The sequence below is a fragment of the Eleginops maclovinus genome, chromosome 17 (genome assembly GCF_036324505.1).
Source record: "Eleginops maclovinus isolate JMC-PN-2008 ecotype Puerto Natales chromosome 17, JC_Emac_rtc_rv5, whole genome shotgun sequence".
Lineage (NCBI taxonomy): Eukaryota > Metazoa > Chordata > Actinopteri > Perciformes > Eleginopidae > Eleginops > Eleginops maclovinus.
The window spans coordinates 13,465,544-13,485,565 of NC_086365.1; positions in this window are offsets into that span (position 1 = coordinate 13,465,544).

Genomic DNA, 20,022 nt, shown 5'->3' on the forward strand with positions numbered 1-20,022 from the left:
GCCAAGGAGACAGGCTCTATTGTCAACACAGCGGTTATATAAACAGTCATTAGCGGTGTGGCATTGTTAAGAAAGGTGACAGACCCATTGTGTCGTGTTGTGTTACACGCATCCGTAACACAGCACACACTGTCCTAACAAGAAAGTGTCATAAATTTGATTACCACTGAAAAAACAACACAGCAGTAAATGTGTCACCCTCTACAAATGATGACTCTCCAGAAATAGTAACAAACCTTTGACCTTGTGAGCTTTAACGATGGTTCCCCCTTCTTTGTCTGAGTATGTAACACTGATGATTGGCTGATAAATGTGAGTATTTATGTTTTTTTGCAAAATGTGTACTAAATACGTCAGCTGATCAGAAAGTGGTTCGTTCCTGAGCCCTGCAGTTTACATGTTGATGTGTCCTTGGACCAGATACTGAACCCTAAAGCTGGAGTGATTGAGAGTGTTTCTGTGAGATGAATGACAACACCTTCTATTGTAGCCTCTGTGATTGAACGTGTGCGTTTGAGAGGTGACTTGTGTTGTACAGGGCACTGTGTGGTTGCTAAGATATGATAGGTTTTTCCTTTATTAGTCCCACGACGCAAGCTTTTATTTATCAAAAGCTGATAGGGACAGTTTGACACAAAAACAGGGGAACCAGGTAAAACAACTGTTACTGTTTTACAGTAGTTGTTTCATTGATACACACAAGACTAGTCACAGACAGAGCTGGAGAGAGGAGGTGAAACACAGAGGCGGCAAGTAAACACAATTAGAGAAGTCAGGTGGGAAAACAAAAAGACAGCAAGTAAAACCAGACAAGACACAAAGAGAAAATACATTTAAAAGGCAAAAATCATACAACAGCAAATAAATATTACAACAGAATGATTTTAAATTATACAATCAGACAAAAAAGAGACTAAGACAAGAAAAAGCGGTATGTTAATTCAGTCCATTTACCTCCTTAAGTTTGGTTCGCCAAAATGCTAACAATGTTCATACAGTACAACAATACACACAACCACTTCTATTAAAAGCTAAAATGACAACTCCCACTGTCTATGTATAAATGCACATGTTTTAAAAAAAGAAAGTGACTGTAAAGGGGGTTCCTGGTACAAACCCTGCCCTTAGGCGTTGTTCGTATCCAGCAGTGGCTCAGTCAGTAGGGGCTTGGACTGGGAATCGTAGGGTCGCCGGTTCAAGTCCCCGAACAGACTTGAAATATGGAAAGTGGACTGCTACTTGGAGAGATCCCAGTTCACCTCCTAGGCCCTGCTGTGGTGCACAATAGCGGCCCACTGCTCCTAGTACTAGGATGGGTTAAATGCAGAGGACAAATTTCACTGTGTGTGCTCTGCTGTGTGCATGTATGTGACTAATAAAGAGGGTTTCATCCTCCGATTCTATTCTATTCTTTGCGGCGTAATTTCCCAGTGTTTTACTAAAATTATTCCCTTTATGGAAGGCCAACTTAAATTAAATAACTTAATAAAATACATTATGAGGATAAAATATGTTATCTCCACAGGCTGTGTAGTATCTCTGTGACAAATCTCGATTGGCTTTGACATTACAATCAGTGGAGTCACACTTAAAGTAATCCTAATTCACTCTCCATTATGATCGCATAAAACCTCAATTAAGCTACAAGCTGAACACCTGTGATGCACCTAGGATTCTTTTTTCACGAGAGGTGAAAAATGCCATGTGTTGTAAAGAGTTAATTGAGATGGATGCATTTTTAATGCATCTGTGTTGCTTAAAGCAAGAGAGGCATCACATTATGCTAAGTAAGGGGAAATGCTAATGGTTATGGCGCTGCTGCTGAATACGGACTTTGCTGATTTTTAATGTGCTTCCCCCTTGGTGAAATATTTTAACCTGCCTTAGTTTTATTCCTAAAAAGCTGGAAAGGTTCATTTCTAATTCAGACAATGCTAGTGTGGTTTGTATCACACCCACATTTGTTAACGTTTAAAGCATTTCGGAAATACAGACTGTTAATGACTTAGAAAATAAAACTCATCACCAAGTAAAACATTATTTCCCATCATGTGTGTCAGGTGTGTTTTTCTGAGTTTACACCTAGAGAGAATCAGCCTCATCAAAGCAGAGACATTTCAGTGTTTCAGGGACCACTGTGTCAAACACACAACATAGGGATGCAAACACAAGTACACAAATGTGTTTGCACATATGCACACACAGACGGGCAAATGATCGGACACACACACACACACACACACACACACACACACACACACACACACACACACACACACACACACACACACACACACACACACACACACACACACACACACACACACACAAATAGACTGATTTCCTCCGCTGCCATCTGTCAGCTGTAAAAGGGAAGCCTCAGGGGAGTTACAGTAGGTTGCAGACTGTGCCACAGTTGGGTGCTAAAACGAACAGCATAACAGATGCTTGGGTTGCTTTTTAGTTAGTTCCTATACCAAACTCCAAGAGAATCCTGCCAGTTTGGCTCCGCACAAGGATGCTTACTGTGCTCCTGTCATGCAATAATGTCACTTATTTAATGACATCCCCGCAAACTGGTGGTAGAAACATCTGTGCTCCGTTTATGCATGTCTTCGTGAGTGATGGGATGCATAGGCTGAAGAAAGTGATGTCAAGACCTACAGAAAATAACCCAGCAGGGGTGAATGCACCAACAAAATTTATTTTCTACACCTGATTATAATTAGATGTTTATTATAGTGATTGTTTATCTGTTATATTATATTTTAACAAACTAAATAAATAGAAATGTCGATTCTGATCCATAAAAATGTGAGATATTTATTATCTTGTCCCACACCAAAGACCACCAAGTCCAAAACAAGTGTCAAACTGGCTGCATCATTTTCTTTTTTGGGGCGCAGCTCAACAGATACACAGAAAGTAGCACACCTGTTAGCTAACATTTGCCTTTTTACACATAGATCATTAACCATATTGATTTGGAGGTATGTTTCTAGTCACCTGAAAATAAATGAAGTCAGATTTTTTCTCTATTCCCAGCTCTGTTTAAGTCTCCAACTCCTGAGGGTGACGTCTGGTTCTTGAAATGCTAAATACTCTATACTAAATGGAGCTAGCTTTGTCAGTCGGCTTTTTGGTGCTGTATGGGCCACATTGGGGCGACCAGTACGATGTGTTCAAATGAGCTTTTTGCTCAAAACAGCTGTCTGCAGCATCTGTAACGTGATTGATTACAATTCTGGGAGCAAACCAAAACATTAAAGTTGCAGGCGGTATATAAAAGAATGAGCTAAAAGACGCTAAAATGCTAAAGCGAGAGTAGGAGGATAACGAAGAAAGATGCCAGAAAGAAAATGTTTGACAGCTTTGAGACGCATGCACCCAGTATGACTTCACCGCCTCATCGTAGAAGAACGCAGCTCAGACAATAGGAACCATGCCCATTATGAATTCCTAGGAGAGATGACTCTACAGCCTTGCATTACTCACTGACGGATGACACAGTGAAGCCCCGCTTTCCATTGTTCCTGAACACCCCCCAAATTAGCTGAGTCTCTAAGCTCCCTCCCTGCTTATGTCACCAGGCCTCCTCTGCGAGAGATTAGCCACTGTTTGAAGGAGTAAGCCTCTTCTTTGAGGAGCGATATACAGTTCCACTTTTGGATTGCTCTGTTTGGATAAAAGATTGTAGGCTGCGAAGTCGTCCAAGGGAGGGGATTTCTTTACTTTTTAGATCTGGAATTTAGCTGTCACCCTGAAGAAGTGTGTAGGGATTTACTGTCTTACTTACAGGCACTTCACAAGGACACATTTATTAGGTTTTTCAAATGTACGCTTCTTAAAATGGAAAAGGACTCAACTTTTGAGTTTGGTCCATGATTGGGGGCACATGACACCGTGTTTTTGTCATACCTCTAGTGTCATTCCCCCCTGTTCACGATGAGAGAAGAAGAAAATCCCCAAAAGCATGATGTGTACGATCCCATTAACCATTAACCCCTCGGACAGTGAGGCCTCGCCCATCGATTTCTAGATTTACTTTTGTCAGGTTTGATTCCTGAACCCATTTCTCACTTTCCTTAAAATGTACAGTGTCCGCTCTGGTGATAAGACTAGGGCAACACATTGTGTGCTTGGAAGTGATGGGTTGATGACCATCGTTTTAGAGAAACATTGAAAGAAAAACCCCAAGAAACACTCCTAGTACTTCACCGTAAATGAAGGTTAACAAGTGGGGCTTGTCAACCTCTTGTGACCAATACAGTTTCTTGTCCGTTTCAAAGGGTTAGAGAAGTGACAATCGGGGACAGAGGGCGTGACCCGGGTGAGTTTGGGAACGTCAGGATGAGGTTAAAGGTCAGAGGGCAGGAGCTTTGAGGTAATAGGGTCAGACAGTGATACATTACTGTAGCCTAAGTGCAAACAACTCTTGAGGAACTGTTGGAAAACCAAAGAAGAGCAGCGGACCAATATTATCTTAAGAGATAAAGGTCAGGGATTAGTCAGACAATCGAGATCTTTTAGGTTTTCTAAACTTTGATCTGTTTATCATTCAATACTGTTCATTCAGTATGACATCATAGTCAATTTATGTTGTTCACTCTATAGCTTTTGAAATGATTCATTTAAGGGGGCATGCTTCTGTCACAGTATCCCCTTGATTAAAGATGCTCCTAGAAAGAAATACCAGTGGAGCAGGGAGTTTATTTAGTGACCTTTAACCTTTAGAATGACCCTAATCACACATGAGTCTGAGGAACAACGAACGATAATGAGTAATTATGGCTGTTAGCGAGCAGGAGACACCTGGTCAGTGGAGGGTAAAGGATTCAAAAAAGGGATGGTAAAATGCACAATGTATTATTCCTAATAATCATTTATTGGGCACTTTTTTTTTAATGTGAATTTATATGAATTATTTGGAATTATGCCCAATTTTTCTTTTCTTCCAGCACCTTATTCCACCAACCAAGTCGCCAAGTCGCAGGATCACCAATTCTTCCAGGTTTTATAAGTTCCTTATTACATATTACATACTGTCTGGGCTTGAATCTGTTGGCATAGCACACCCAAACTTTCAGGATAAATTAATTAATTATCCCAAATTGCAAAATAGCAAACACAACCTGACTTCACAGATCGCTGCACATTGTCACATCATTTGGAGATAACAGTGTAATCTGCCAGGTGCTGCATGCAGAGCTTTTCACTGAAAATGGCTGACATGTCTGATAGATCACAATTTGGGGGCTGATAGGTAAAGCTGTTGCGGTGCGTGTGGAGCTTTTTGAAACAGTTGTTAATTAGATGTAGCATCTGGACTGAACTAGCCTGAAAAAATTGAAATGTCAGGAAGTTATGACGTTAAACATTAAAAAAAGTTTTGCTCACAAGACAGATGTTTTGTTTTGGGTGCATTCATGGAGAACAACCACTTTGTTTACCATTTAGTTAATTTAATTTAAATGTAATTTATGTAGCTATACAATCTGTTCACCAACAACGCCCTGGATTCTGATGATGAAAAACTTCCAAAGCCAAACTTTAAAACATTGTAGGAACTTAAAGAAGGGCAACAGGAAGTATCCCCCTGCAAAGCTAATAGGCTAGGCTGCCCTATGCTAAGCTAACTGAACACTAAGACCATCTTTAAAGATAGAAACATGGACATTTTTAATATAATATATATATATATAAATAGATATGACTTAGCACATAGTAAGTAATAAAGCAGATAAATAGGAGAGTGAAGTATTTAAAAATGAATATCAAGGAGGGAAAAAGAGAAGACAGCGGTTGACGGCTAGCACCAGCTAGCAGGCCGAACCACCATCCAACCTTTCACTCTATGATGACTGGTATTTTTGTAGCCCTTATTTCAACTAAGATAGGAAGTACTGTTCATAGGTGACATATTTGCATGTGCAGTGAACAATCAAACCATAACCTGAAGACCCCTGAGACGGATGAAAGTACCACGCTCTGTTTTTGAGCAGCTAGACTGACAAGCCTGCTTCCGACACCCAGTTCTTCAGAAGGCAACTTTTGCAATTATCTCCACAGCAGGCCAATCAGACACACCGCACAGAAGCAAGAAGACCGTAATCAATCCCCAATCCTTGTAATGAGAAACATATTTTTCTCTGCCAGTGAAAAGATAATCAGCAGCTCAACGGAAGGGTCAACAGGTCCTCTGTGCAAGGATGAAGCGAAACAAATAATACGATTCTCTGTCAGCCTCCACCGCTCTGTAGTTGTGCAAACAAGGTTACCTTCAGACCAGCACACCATAACTGTGCTATCGATCAGTTTCTGTGTGTGTGTGTGTCTGTGTGTGTGTGTGTCTGTGTGTGTGTGTAGGAGTTTTCTTATGTGCCCTACATAAGGCATGGATTTCATTGTGCAATTTCAGACTGGATTCCCTGTGTCTCCTATGTGCCTTTACCATGTATGCTAATGTGACTGCAAGAATGAAGGTAACCGAGTGCTTTCAAAAAGTGTCCAAGGGAATAATAAATTACAAAATTTACAAATGTGGAAAACTCAAGATTTTGGTGCAAAAAGGCTAGCTTTTAAGATTAACCTGAGGGGGAAATATTGGAAAATTATTCAAGAGAATACATCAAAGCAAAGTGTAAAAATCAGTGTTTTGGTTCAGTCATTATTCATTGTATTGCCCTTTGAAGTGCATGAGTGCACTACTCAGCTCCAGAATGATTCTTCTAAATAGGTTTCCTAATGAAACATTACAGGAAGTTAAAAGGAAAGATTCAGGACTGCATTTTTTGTTTGGAGTCTCTTCGTATTTGTTAAAGTTTGCACATCCATCTTCAGTTCAATCAATACAGTGATCCATCTTCTACTTACTTTTTTCCAGTAAATATAAAAACAAAACAATGGTTATTTTTGGAGAGAAAGGAAATTCAGCAGGGAGTAAAGCATATTCAATCTAAGGAAGTATGTCGCTTCCGAGACTCTTCAAATGTATTCTCCCGAAGCCTCGACAAAGAAGTGAGTCGTTCCTTTACAAATATTTCATAAATAATATCCGTTCGGTTTAATTCCTTGTAATTGCTTTTCTAGACGCTACAATCAGTATTCCAAATAGGTATTTAGTTTTGGAGTTTGTGGGTTTTGAATGTATAAATCTAAATGAGTAAATCCCAATTTAAGTCCAAACCCGTTTATACTATTGAATGAACCTCTGCCATAGAATACTGCTGTGTGGTCAGACAGCAAAAATGACAATATTTTCGTTGTCTTTTGTGCGATTTAAATGAAAATACAGACATTTTTAGGAAAGTCAGGTGCAAACAGGATTGCAGTGATTGATCTAACACATTTATTACATATCAACACATTTAAAATGACCGTCAACATCATATTAATAACATTTCGAGAGCAAGTCTTCAATGGGGTTCCTGTTACTTCTCCTCAGACGATGTAAAATGTACCCACCCTCACCGTGTTGTTTAATTAACATGAGCTTCTCATTATTGCCTCCAAATTGCTTTGTATTATTTAGTATTTGTAATAATTACTTCAATTTGTAAGATTATATCAGTCCTATGCCGCCACTCTGCTTGTGTATGCCGTGTGAAGCCAGAGAGTGTGTGTGGGAGTTAATGGAGCTCGTTTTATTGTGTCATTGTTTGTGAGATGGAGGTGAAACCAATCCCAGATAATTGGAATCAGTAATTGTAATTTATGTTGCCACTTAAATAACCCTTCCCAACTTTCATTTGTCCAATAAAAGGAAAGTAAAAACATTAAATCATATAAAGTGAAGCCGAAAAACACGTTAAATAATACAACAAATCCATTTATAATGCTCTTCTTCTCTTTTTCATCAGTGGGGAAATCCAATATCTCATTTCTAATTCCGTGCAGCGCCGCCTTTAAAGCTTTTTAATTGAGAAACAGTCCAATTCTTTTTACAGCTCTGAGTTTTTAGCATAGCTTCTGAACAGGTCACTAGAGGTTATGAAATCTCTGCAACTGCTTTTTCATTGCAATAAGTTACAAAAGTTTCTTATTTAAGGTATTTTTACCAATTTTATGTATCTTAATTCTCCCAAATTTGTCTGTATGAGTCTGAGCTGCAGAAGGTGGACTGGATGTGTCTCGAGGTGACCTCAGTGATATCGGAGCTCACAGTTTATGACCTGTGAAAGGATACAAAGGCTTCTGACCAAAGCCATAAATCCATATTAGACAATGTGACGGGGATAATTGGAGCAACCCCATTATTTATTATTGAATGTTTTTTGAGGTGCTATGTTTTATATTTGACAGTTACCAATGGCCAGGACAAATTGCTTTTCCATTGACATATATTAGCCGGGGTGGAGCTTTAGAAAATAAATGGATATGCAGTTCATCTGTATTTTCCTTGCTTCCTTACATCCATACCCATTTGGTGTCTAAGGTCACTGAAGATGGAGCCTGGGTTAAGATATCTAACCCTAACCCTAAATTCAACTCAACTTAAACTCAGCTATCAGTGACGACATGTTCCTGGGAAAGGTAAAACAGAGTTGTCCGCTTGTGTCAGAAAGTCGCTTATCGTTCATGCGAAGTTTGGAGCAGGATGAAAAGGGTACTCCAAAGTAACAAATGTTTTGTGTTTGGCGTTATGTTTCGTATCGATTGTCTCTAAATGGCTGTACTCTATGTGGCACTGTTGAGCCATTTTGCCACGCCCATTTCACAAGACGTCTATCTCCCTTAAATTGACACCATGTCTGAATTTTGTGCGTCAAAAAAAATTGCGGATAGGAACATGTCTAGGCCCGCCAAACTGCAATTCATTGTCTAGAACAATGTGAATAATTCCATTGTATTTCCAATAGGACGGTGTTGTTGCTTGAGAGCTTTAGAGATGAAGTCATGCCATACACAAACCAGCAGGAAAGCCCTAAAGAAGAATTGTTTCGGGCACCAGGCGCACACTTGTTGACAGAAAGTTTTGTGCAACAACCCCGGCAGAGTATCATCTTGTTTTTTTTTACTGTCACACAGTGTGGAGTGGGATAATTGTCATGCATTGGAAGCCGGGGAGCATGACGGGCAGACACATATATATACACTGAACTTGATACTGAAAGAGCCATTGCTATTTGTCTCAACCAGAGCGGGACAAGTCAACCCTTTGTTTTGATGAATGGAATTTTTCACCCGTCCATCCTTCTTGCTTAACGTCTCTCCCCTTTATCATATCTCCCCTATTCATTCCTCTCTCTCTGCTCTCTCTTTCTGCAATTCATCCCAATATACTTTTCCTTTTTTATGGCCCCCCGTACATAAAAACCCTCAGACAAGGCAGCGTTTATGCTGGCTATTAAGTGAGCCATAGTGGTCAGTAAGGTTGTTAAGTACATCATATAACCTTCTAAATCAAGATTTTAACGGTCAAGCTATTTTCTATCGCACTAATCCTTTGTTCAGATGTCAGTCATACAGTATGTAGAGCCACACAACAGAACAAAGGGTGTGACGAGAGGAAAAGGCATAATTATTATTCATAGATTGGGATCCATTAGATGATCCATTACGGAAGGTTTACTATGGTAATTCTTTATGTATGCTAGGGAATTTTAGAAAATCTTCAAGGATGTTTGCCTAGTTGGAATTAGGATTTACAACTACTTTGTGCACAGGCCCTATTTTGTTTTTCTGGGTTTTCCCTTTGCTGTAGTGTGTTGCTATAGGTTTTGATGCATGTGAATGGTCTGCAAAGGCTGAAATCCCGGTGTTCCGTCCAGAGTGAGTTTCTCTCTCACACTCGACCCCACTGCCTGAAATGCCTCCATTAGACTCTTTGTAACATGGCGACATCACTATGTAACACTCTGCTTCTATTGGCTAGGGCTCCAACACACTTTACGTGAAAGGGCTAAGGGGCGGGACATCTCTAAGCGGTTGACCAATCACAACAGAACAGCCGGCCAGCTTATAAATCAGAGCAGACTGGGCTCTGGTTTCAGACAGAGGGTGAAAAGACGTGCTGCAGCACAGGCAGTATGAGAAACATAAAGAGCTTTCTGAACATTAAAGCATGGAAAGATACACTTAGGTAAAAAACACATTATTTATTTATTTGAATAGCATTTGATAAGAGCTAATCCAAAAGTAATGGAAAGTAATCAGGTTACATTACTTTAATATGTTGATACTCAGTTTACATTTTTAACAGGTTAACTGGTCTCCAACCCTCCCAACCCTGACTGGCAGTCTGTGAATGTGTTCTATCTTGGGCCCCAGTGGCAGGATTACATTACTGAATATAACAATCAATGTGATCATGTTACAGCTCTGTGCTCGGGTCCTGATGACAATGAAATAATATTTAATCAAGGGCGAAGAAATGTTATTATTTTGGCTGTCAACGTATGATATGAAATCTCACGGTTCACCTCACAGACTAACTTTTCGCTGGTTTTTCAATTACGTTTTATTTGTGGCCATTCTTCCTCCCAGTCCTTCTCTCTCTGTGTCAACACTGTAATAGTTTCTGGGGAATGGATGAATGACTAATACTGAAAATGCCTGCAAAGTGATGGAAAAGTAATGGCTTGGTGAAGCAAATAGACCTGACCATTAAAGAGGTGTGCTCATTTCACAGAATATTCTCCCATTAAGACCCCTTGCTAGGCCTGGTTGGATGCTGGGCTCTTTCAGAGGGCCCTGCACTTTGTTTATCCCACATGTTTTAAAAGCTTTGAGTGGTCTTGAAGGCACTCATGATGCTGTGAACCCTGACCAAGCTGACATTATCATAAAACCATCTTGGATTAAGTAACCACTCAAACACCAGATACTTAGGGATGTGTTTTGCACAATTTTGTCTGTATGCTTTCCACTTTTTTCATTTGTGTAATTAGCTCCATCATATTGAATGCACAGGTATAACTATATATGTTGTTAAATCGCACAAAAAGCATAACAATCAAAAATCTAAAAGCAGTTTCTCTAAGTAGTATCTGTGGGAAAGGGCCAAGATGAATAATAGTGAGTTCAAATGTTATTTTACACAAACATACAGAAGTACAGCTGCCCTACGAAAATGCATATCCCAATAAATCTGGATGTGTTACAATAATGAACTGCTAAAGGACATGGGAAAATGTGATGCAATGCACCATGGTTGCTCCAACACAGCAGGATGTTATAAAATGTTACAGAGATATGAAAGATTGATGGCTGATGGGATCAGACCTGTAACCATGCATACAGATTCCTCAATGTTAAATAATACCTGTAATATAAATCGATATTAGATCTGCAAGACATTATTTATATTATGATTCACTTTTTACAATCTAGTTTCAAATCCCCCATATCACCATCTGTGTTTCCCCTGTTTCCATAACTGGTCAAACTTTCATAAACCCTCCTCAAGATTTTTTTAAACCATTCCCAATTTTTCCTTTGTGCCGCAAGCATGTTTTAACCTGTTTTGTTCGTAGTAACTCTCAGAAAGAGACCCTCGGTCGGGTGGTTTTCCCCAAAATTCACAGAAAAGAGAGGAAGAAGAATCAAAGGTTGAGTGGTGCCTTTTGAACTCTGACACTCTCCTGACCTTGTGTCACCTCGGATCTATTAAACAAGCTCCCCTCTCATGAGATTAAGCCTCTTAACCATTTTTGATCTTTTTGACCGGAGAGGACCCCCACTGGGACACAGGGTGACCGGAACATGCCCTTATGCTCCGTTTTGACGAATTGACCACTGAAGGTCAACAATGAAGAAAGTGACTCTTCTTGGCCAGGGTGTTGTAGATTGAAGTGAGAAATCATCTGCCATGATGTGATGCATCTTTATCTCTGGTCTCGGGTCTTTCATAGTGATTTATGAAGTCCAACTCAACATTTAAAAATTGCAACCAAAGAAAAGGCCTTGCAGAAGAGGATATTTTTTAGAAAAGTTGTTCACAAAGAACACACATATTGTAAGTCTCTTTTCCAAGGCCTCACTGTCTAAACCAAGATACAAAAAATAAAAGATCCAATATTCTGTTTTACCTTCACAGTAAGAGCCGTGAAAATACACTGCACAAAGTTTACCACAGGGTGCTCGAGTTCACACGATACGATTAAAAAATTCATGCTGCTCCTGGTCCTCGGTCTACGCTTATCTAGTCAAACCGTTTATTAAATAAGTGTTGCATCTGTCACAAATATCTAATGGTTGCCAGAACGAATAGATTTTTATGCTGAAATGTTAGCGGGCAAACTTTATTTTTCTGCAATCTCCATTATGAAAGAGAGACCTCCTGGAGAAGGCTAGAATATGATGCTCGTTGTGCTTGTACGTTGCATTTTTGATACAAAAAACAGATCAAATATCATTTCTTTTACCTGAGTTCTAACAGTAGTTGCATTTTTAATCAAGAAGAGACATCAATGGGCTTTTTGGTTGAAAAACAACCTGATTAGACAACAAAATTAGTTTCCTTAGACACTGTTTGTCAGATGTCTGTCTTTGTGCTGGCTACTATCACTCCTCTACCCTTCCTCTCAGTACATCCACATAGACCTTATTAGTTTTTGTGTTCCATCAATATACAGTATGTCACCATCTCCAAACACACTTGACATCTCCTCTTTGTCATGTTTGTGGACAGAGAAGAACGCTGTTTCTCATTTGGCTTTTCTGTGGCGGCAGCAGAAGTAGTAGTGGATTCACACACACACACACACACACACACACACACACACACACACACACACACACACACACACACACACACACACACACGTACGACCATCATTATAGCATGGCTCCACCATATGAGGCCATTTCATTGACAGATCTTTGCTTAGCGCTCCTCCGTCTTCAGCGCTGTCATATTGCACCGTTACTATGACAACCACGGCACAATGTCAAGTCGAGCGATGGAGGAAACAAATAAGGCCCTATTGTGCCAAGCCCCCCTTACTACGAGAGATTGATTTGATAAAATTAAATGACACGTGTGCGACTTAATTCATCAATATGGGAAATCATATCCGACACGCTTATTCGTCTTTAACAAGCAGTTAAAGTGCAGTGAAAAGCTTTTGACAGCATTATGACGCACACCACTGGTATGTAGGCTACCAATAAAAACCTTCACTCTGACCTTCTGTGCTTTTTCACTGTCCATTGAGGCTGTAAAAAGAATGGCTTCATATTGGATCATAAACAACCGACAAGGCTGAGGTTGTATTAGAAAAACAGGAGGTTTATAAGGTGGAAGGAGAGCCGTAAACATCAGCGTGTAAACATTCTTGCAGCTCTGCCCTTGTGAGTGTCGAGGCATACATATCCAGTGCTGTTTAAATCATTTCACTACAATAGAATTAACTCAGTTTATTAAGGAAAATCATCTGTGACTTTGTGAGCTGTTGACCAATAGTTACTGTTAACAGTGCTACTGATGTTTGAGTGCATCAAGCTGCTGTCACATGATCAGAAGAAGAATCGGAGGATGAAACCTTCTTTATTAGTCACACACATGCACACAGCAGAGCACACACAGTGAAATGTGTCCTCTGCATTTAACCCATCCCAATGCTAGGAGCAGTGGGCAGCTGTTGTGCAGCGCCCGGGGAGCAATGGGGAGGGGGGATTGGAGGTGTCTGGTGCCTTGCTCAAGGGGCACCACAGCAGGGCCTAGGAGGTGAACTGGGACCTCTCCAAGTAGCAGTCCACTTTCCATATTTTTTCAAGTCTGTTCGGGGACTTGAACCGGCGACCCTACGATTCCCAGTCCAAGCCCCTACTGACTGAGCCACTGCTGGATGGATCAGCAGCAGAACTGCTTTGTGCTAGCAGTGCCGTTGTTCTCCCATAACTAGCTCGGAGTCTCACCCTTGGCGTAGCGATAGCTCAAAATTGCTAATGAACACTGCACTCAGATCTCAATTCATGTCAACTTTGTCCTTGATCTTTGGACTCCCAACCAGGGAGATGACAGCTGTATTAGATGTATCCAGAAACAACACAATCAATGAAGCTAACCGTAGAAACAAAACCAACAATCTGCTAATGCAAAGCTCAACGCCATACCTAGCAGAGCAAATAGGTCATTTACATCCATGTGAAGACAGGTGAGCCAGAGGCTATTTGGTGGAAGATATTGTTATTTATTAGCGGTTCTGCAGCCACCATTTTTATTTTAACCTCCTCTGTTTGAGTCAGCTGTCTGTTTGCTAGCTTAACATTAGCATACTTGTTTAAGCTTTAATCACTTTGCCAACTCCAATAACCTTTTTATTGGGTAAATGGTGTTCAATGGTAAACAAAATTTAGGGGTGAGTAAATAGACCAGTGACTGCCTCGCTCAGGCCCAGCTAGCTTGCGAGTTAGCACAAACTAACTTGCGTAATCACTGCCGTATACCACCTTTCTTCTAGACTGGAATGCTTCGCTGAAACGCAAACGATAACTTGACTGTACTAGTGAGAATTCAGACTCTCTTTCAGAGTTTTACATTTAGAGCATTTAAGGGTCAGGAAACTAATGTGGAAGAGCTACAGAATGGTGTGTCTGGTTTGCTATACCCAGTAGCCTACTAAAAAGGGGTCCTCTGCTATCCTCATTAGCATTGTAAAGACTGAGGCCATCTGATCCCTGCATCCCTTTGACCTCTGGGGTCATAACTGAGCTGGTGTCAAAGCTGTGTGCCTTCTGTGTTCAGGCTGCTTTGAACCATGTAGCAGTGTATAATCTAGGAAATCTTTTGAATGTCAATGCTAAACAGATGGTTGGTGTTTCTTACAAAAGACCTTGCTAATTACGTACTTGTCTTTTTGTATACATTTTAATTTTAGGCGTCTTCCTTTATTTGTAGATTAAATGAAATCTGTAAGGTTCATCCTAGAATTAAACCAAAACGAATGCGCTTAGTCTCTCTGTTCAAGTTGGTAATTTTGAGCTTTTAAAGATCAAAATGCTTTCTTTTAACTCATACTATATACACAGTATTACAGAAGGAAAGGAAACCATACAATTGGACTGTGATGGGCCATCTTCTCCTCGTAAAGCCATTTTTTTTCCTCCGTTGAATGGCCATCGTGGGGATAGTTAATTTTTTTATTGGTCACTTTTGCCGACGATTGGGACCAGCAGGGTGCTCGGCACGCCCAGTCAATCAAGCAATCAATCACATTTATTTGTGTCTCTATCTTTTTTAAGACAAAAAAAAATCTGGCAATATTGTAGAGCAACAGCAACATGGACAATTTGTAGACCCGGACGCCCTGTGGCTCGTCAGCAGATGTAACACGTAAAATAAAACGCACTGTGGGATTGATCGGGGAACAGCTCGGTGAAATACACGGCTGCTTGGATTTGTAAATCTGTTGGTTTTTATCGCACTAATGTTGCAGCAACAACCTGGACTATTTGTTTGGTTTTATTTGAAAGGCTTCATTCACCAATAACACCCCCAAACCATTTAAAGATAAAACTACTTTTACAGGTCATTCAATTATTCTATTGACTCCTTAACCCTTACTGCTCTACAAATAATTTCTAAAGCATATTTATTAATCTATTTTATGTCTTTCATCCTTTCACTGTAGAAATGTATCACATATTTTAAAAGATATTTTCCCTCCTCTTTGGGTCATATTTTCTGAGATGAATTGCTCTTACAACGAACAATACCTTTGAGGTGAATGAGAAAGAGCAACGGTTACATTTTTCAATGAGAGAGAGAATCCTAGCAAAGGCCTTTCCCATAATAGACATTTCTCAAATACCAGTTTACCCTTCAACTCAAACAGTGTGTGTAGCATTTCAAAGACTTGTACATCTTGTCAGTCCAGTATTGCTCCACATTTGTAGGAGGAATCCCAAGATTATACATAACTGTAGTAAAATGGCTCCTATGTCAACAAAAACAATGCACACTGGGGATAAGACCCACTGTGATTAAAGAACTGAACCAATAATTGGTTAAAGGAGACGTGTGTCTGCGTAACAGTAATGCCCCCACTGACCTGCTGTATAGATCTACCCAATATAGATCTGTGTTTCTTGGGATTTGCCAAATTACTGTATGTTCTACAATCTGCACTTTATTGAGCATATTGACTGTAAGGCCAACCGCTGCCAGTTAGACAGCCACACCCTAAGCCACAGAGGGCCCCAAATCAATACCGTGCGCTTATTCACCGCATGGGCTCGGGGCCCCTGTTGTTATGGACGCAATGTAGCACACTCGAAGCATTCAAATGTAAACCCAAGGTGGGCTCCTCCTGCCTTGTAAAGGAATTGACGTGAACCAATCATTTGTGTGTATGAATACAAGACCATCTTGGAAAAAATGGAAGGTTAAAGTGTTTGTGTACAATGACAACATGTGGTTTTTAAATGATTTTTTATTTGGCATCCAGATGGATCTATTGTGCCCATTGCTTTTCTACCAGGACCACACCTCAGGTTGCCACTTTGACACAAGAAGCACCGTAAAATACAGACATGAGGTGGGTGGGGGAGACAATGGACACTTGTCCTTAGTAAGAATTAGACAGGAAAAGGGGCCACTAGCAGCTGGAACCAGGAAGTGAGACGGCATGCGACATTGCAGGCCCCAATTTGAGCTCAGTGGCGTATGACTAATCTTGTGTCCTCTTACCAAACGCTCCGTCTCTTACTCTGCTTTATCACCCTGTGTGGGGGTCCAGATTAAGGCCACATTAATTCACAACGGGGAAGCCCTTTTAAACCCAGCCGGTGCACTGATAGAAATCGAAAGGGCCATGCTCCGCCATGGGAGGATGTTCATTGGAAAGATGGAATGGAATAAGAGTGGCAGGCAGAAAGGGAGTTATACATTTGGAAAAAGGAAACCAGCGCATCCCAGTTGTAAAGAAGATACAAATGCATCAAGGTAATTGTGAAAGGTTTTTTGCAAACACTTACTTCAACTGTTATACTGCTGTTAAAACCAAGTAAAGAAACAGGTTAGAGGGCGAGAAGATACTGTAGATCAGCCAGAAAATCAATATAAAGTGTATAAAGGGTCTTTTTAAAACCAAACAGAGCCAGTCATACAGATCAAAAGTGCTCCAGGCAGGCACGACTTCCAATATAACACAAATAACAGAAAGAGACAAAAAGCAGGGATGAGCATTACTGTGTGAGGAAACCACTAGAGATCATATTGTAGATCCTTCCCCGGGCGCTGCACAATAGCTGCCCACTGCTCCTAGTACTAGGATGGGTTAAATGCAGAGGACCAATTTCACTGTGTGTGCTCTGCTGTGTGCATGTATGTGACTAATAAAGAGGGTTTCATCCTCCGGTTCTATCTATTCTATCTAGATTCATCTCCCATGATAGAGGTTTAACGATGGCAATGTCATTCAGCCCGACGGTGGGTCCATCGCTTTGATCCCGACTGAAATATCTATTGGATAGATTTCCTGGAGATTCTGCACAGCTATCCATGCTGCACACATGATAAATCCTAATGACTTTGGGGATCCACTGATTGTTCCTCATGTAGTTGACATTTGTGGCTTTTTTTTCGGGAAATGTCGCAACAACCATTGGATGGATTGCCATGACATTTGGTAGAGACACTTATATCCCCGTCGTGACGAATTGTAATAACTTTGGTGACCCCCTTGAAGTTTAAGCTAGTTCCATCATCTATTCAAAGATATCTTTGCTGCGGTTTATGACTAAATATCTGCAACATATGCATGCTAGCCCAAGCATGAGGCCATTTTTTATTCATAAAGTCGAGGTATGATGTGCCCTTGTGCTTCTCTGTTTGCCTTGGAAGTTTTAGATTAAGTCTGCGTATAGAAGTGTCTGCATATGTGTGTGTGGAGGAGGAGGCTGGCCTTGTGCCTCCTTGTAATCCTGTTAAGCACCTGGACAATGGAGGAACAGCTGACTTGGCCTTCCTGCACTCTGCATTGAGTGAAGGATAGGATGATGTGCACAGCAACTTCAAATAGAAACACATCTATTGCTCTATCCTCTGCTTCTGTCTTCCTCCCTCCTGTGGGTTGCTACAGATGCTTTCGTAGCCCCGGTTCTCCATCTCTTCCTATGGTTCAATACTGGCACAGATGTTGTAGAAAGATTAAGAGGCCCGATTGTGCCATTAGTCCAGCAGCAGGACCTGGGAGCAGCAGGGGAAGACTTCTCTAATCACTTTTATTGGAGCTACACTATTGGGTTAACACATCAGGGTCAGGCCCAAAGGCCAGCAACACTCCTGTGTAAATGTGTATGTACGCCTACAGGGACTAACTGTATTTATTTACACCCTGAAGCTATAGCTAAGATAGTGATGTCTCTATAATGCTCAATCTTTATTTTTTTAAATCAATGAACCAAAGCTGTTACAGATCAAGCACAGAAACCCCCAAAGTATGACTAAAACAAAAGCGGGTGCAAAAATCGAGCTCTTTACTTAAGAAAAAGTAGAGCAAAGACACAAAGTCAAAATAATTTAGTTTTCCAATCATTTTGACGGAGTAATTGATACTTCATTCTGGATGTAAATGCTTTCACTGGAACAAAGGTCTTCCATGCTTCGCAGCTCCCATTTTAGTTCATTCTAGCTGCTCAAAAGCTGTGGCGGGAAATCTGAACCTGTGTCCCAGTGCCTGAGGACAACTCCCTCCTTATGGGCTACTTGACCCTCTTGAGACAACTTGGTGTGAGGTCAGCTGGTCAGACGCCAGTTTGGCTGCTTACTTATTGAGTAAAGAGGCGATCAGGGTCTCATATTCCCCCCGGTCATGTTGCACTGTGGTGGTTAAGTTGTTGTATGTATGGAATAGTGGGCAAGAGAAGGGGGAAACACAGCCTCAGGGTATGTGGTTCGAGAACTGTTACCATTTCTAAATAGCCTTGTTTAATGGAGCAACGGCAACGAATGTGTTAGCGACTGATTCGACAGCGATAGGACTCGTTTTAATGTCGGTCACGGTTCGTCTGTTGCCAAGCTCTTAGCGGTTCCATTATCACACACTGTCCGCCGGTGTCTAAGTGTAAATGTGTGTGTGTCTACCTCGCCTCGCCTGGCAGCACAAAGGAGACATAACTAAGATTGGGCTTTAAACATATTGTTTCTACAACAACTCACTGATGAATTATTTTTGCTTAACTGGCACTGTGCAAATTATGAACAAAAGGTCCCTGTGTGTTGGGTTGAATGGATCCCAGATTTCTCTTTAATTTTTTTTTACATTGGTTGTCTTTTGTTTCTTACTCTGCTCATTATTTGATAATTAAATGAGTGAAGTCACTCAAGGCGCCTTTTTTTTTTGTACCGAGTCAGTCATTTTTGTTTCAACAATCGGGATCAGGAGACAATGAGTGGAGGAGACAGTCATTATGAGGATTGGATCTGAACGCTGGCCTCCTGCAAAGTAATTAGACAGTAATGAATAGTTACAATGTAATTACGAGAACAAAAAAACAGCAAAGGATGCCGCTTTTCAATTACCATCACGTACCATCATTTCCCCTCGGCCTTTAGCTCTGTGCTGTAAGTAGCACTCTAATCGTGTTTTTACCTAGATGAATGGTTCAGAGCGTTAAATAATGTATGCGTTATGGCTATTGAGAGCCGTGTGTGGGTCGCCCTCAGGCTCTTCTCACGCCATTGGCTTTGAGACGCCCAGCTGTCTAGCACCAGAAATGCTTCTGTTTAGTATTGATCTTTCCATAAACGGCGGGATATCTAAAAGTCACAGTGGAAGCAAACTTTATCTCCACAGGTGATTGAGATCGATTGAATCTTTTACAAAAGCCATTTCATATCCACCAGGGAAACTGGAAATTGAAATACACACTACTGTTAAAGGGGTCCTGTTATGCCTTTTGGGGTTTTCCCTTTCCTGTATAGTATAACATAGGTTTAAGTGCATGTAAAGGGTCTGCAAAAGCTAAAATCCCAAAGTTTCTGGATTCCGTTGTTTACTTTCATGACATCACTATGTGACACTTCGATTGGCTAGCGCTCCGACACATTGTACGTGATAGGCTAAGGGCGGGACA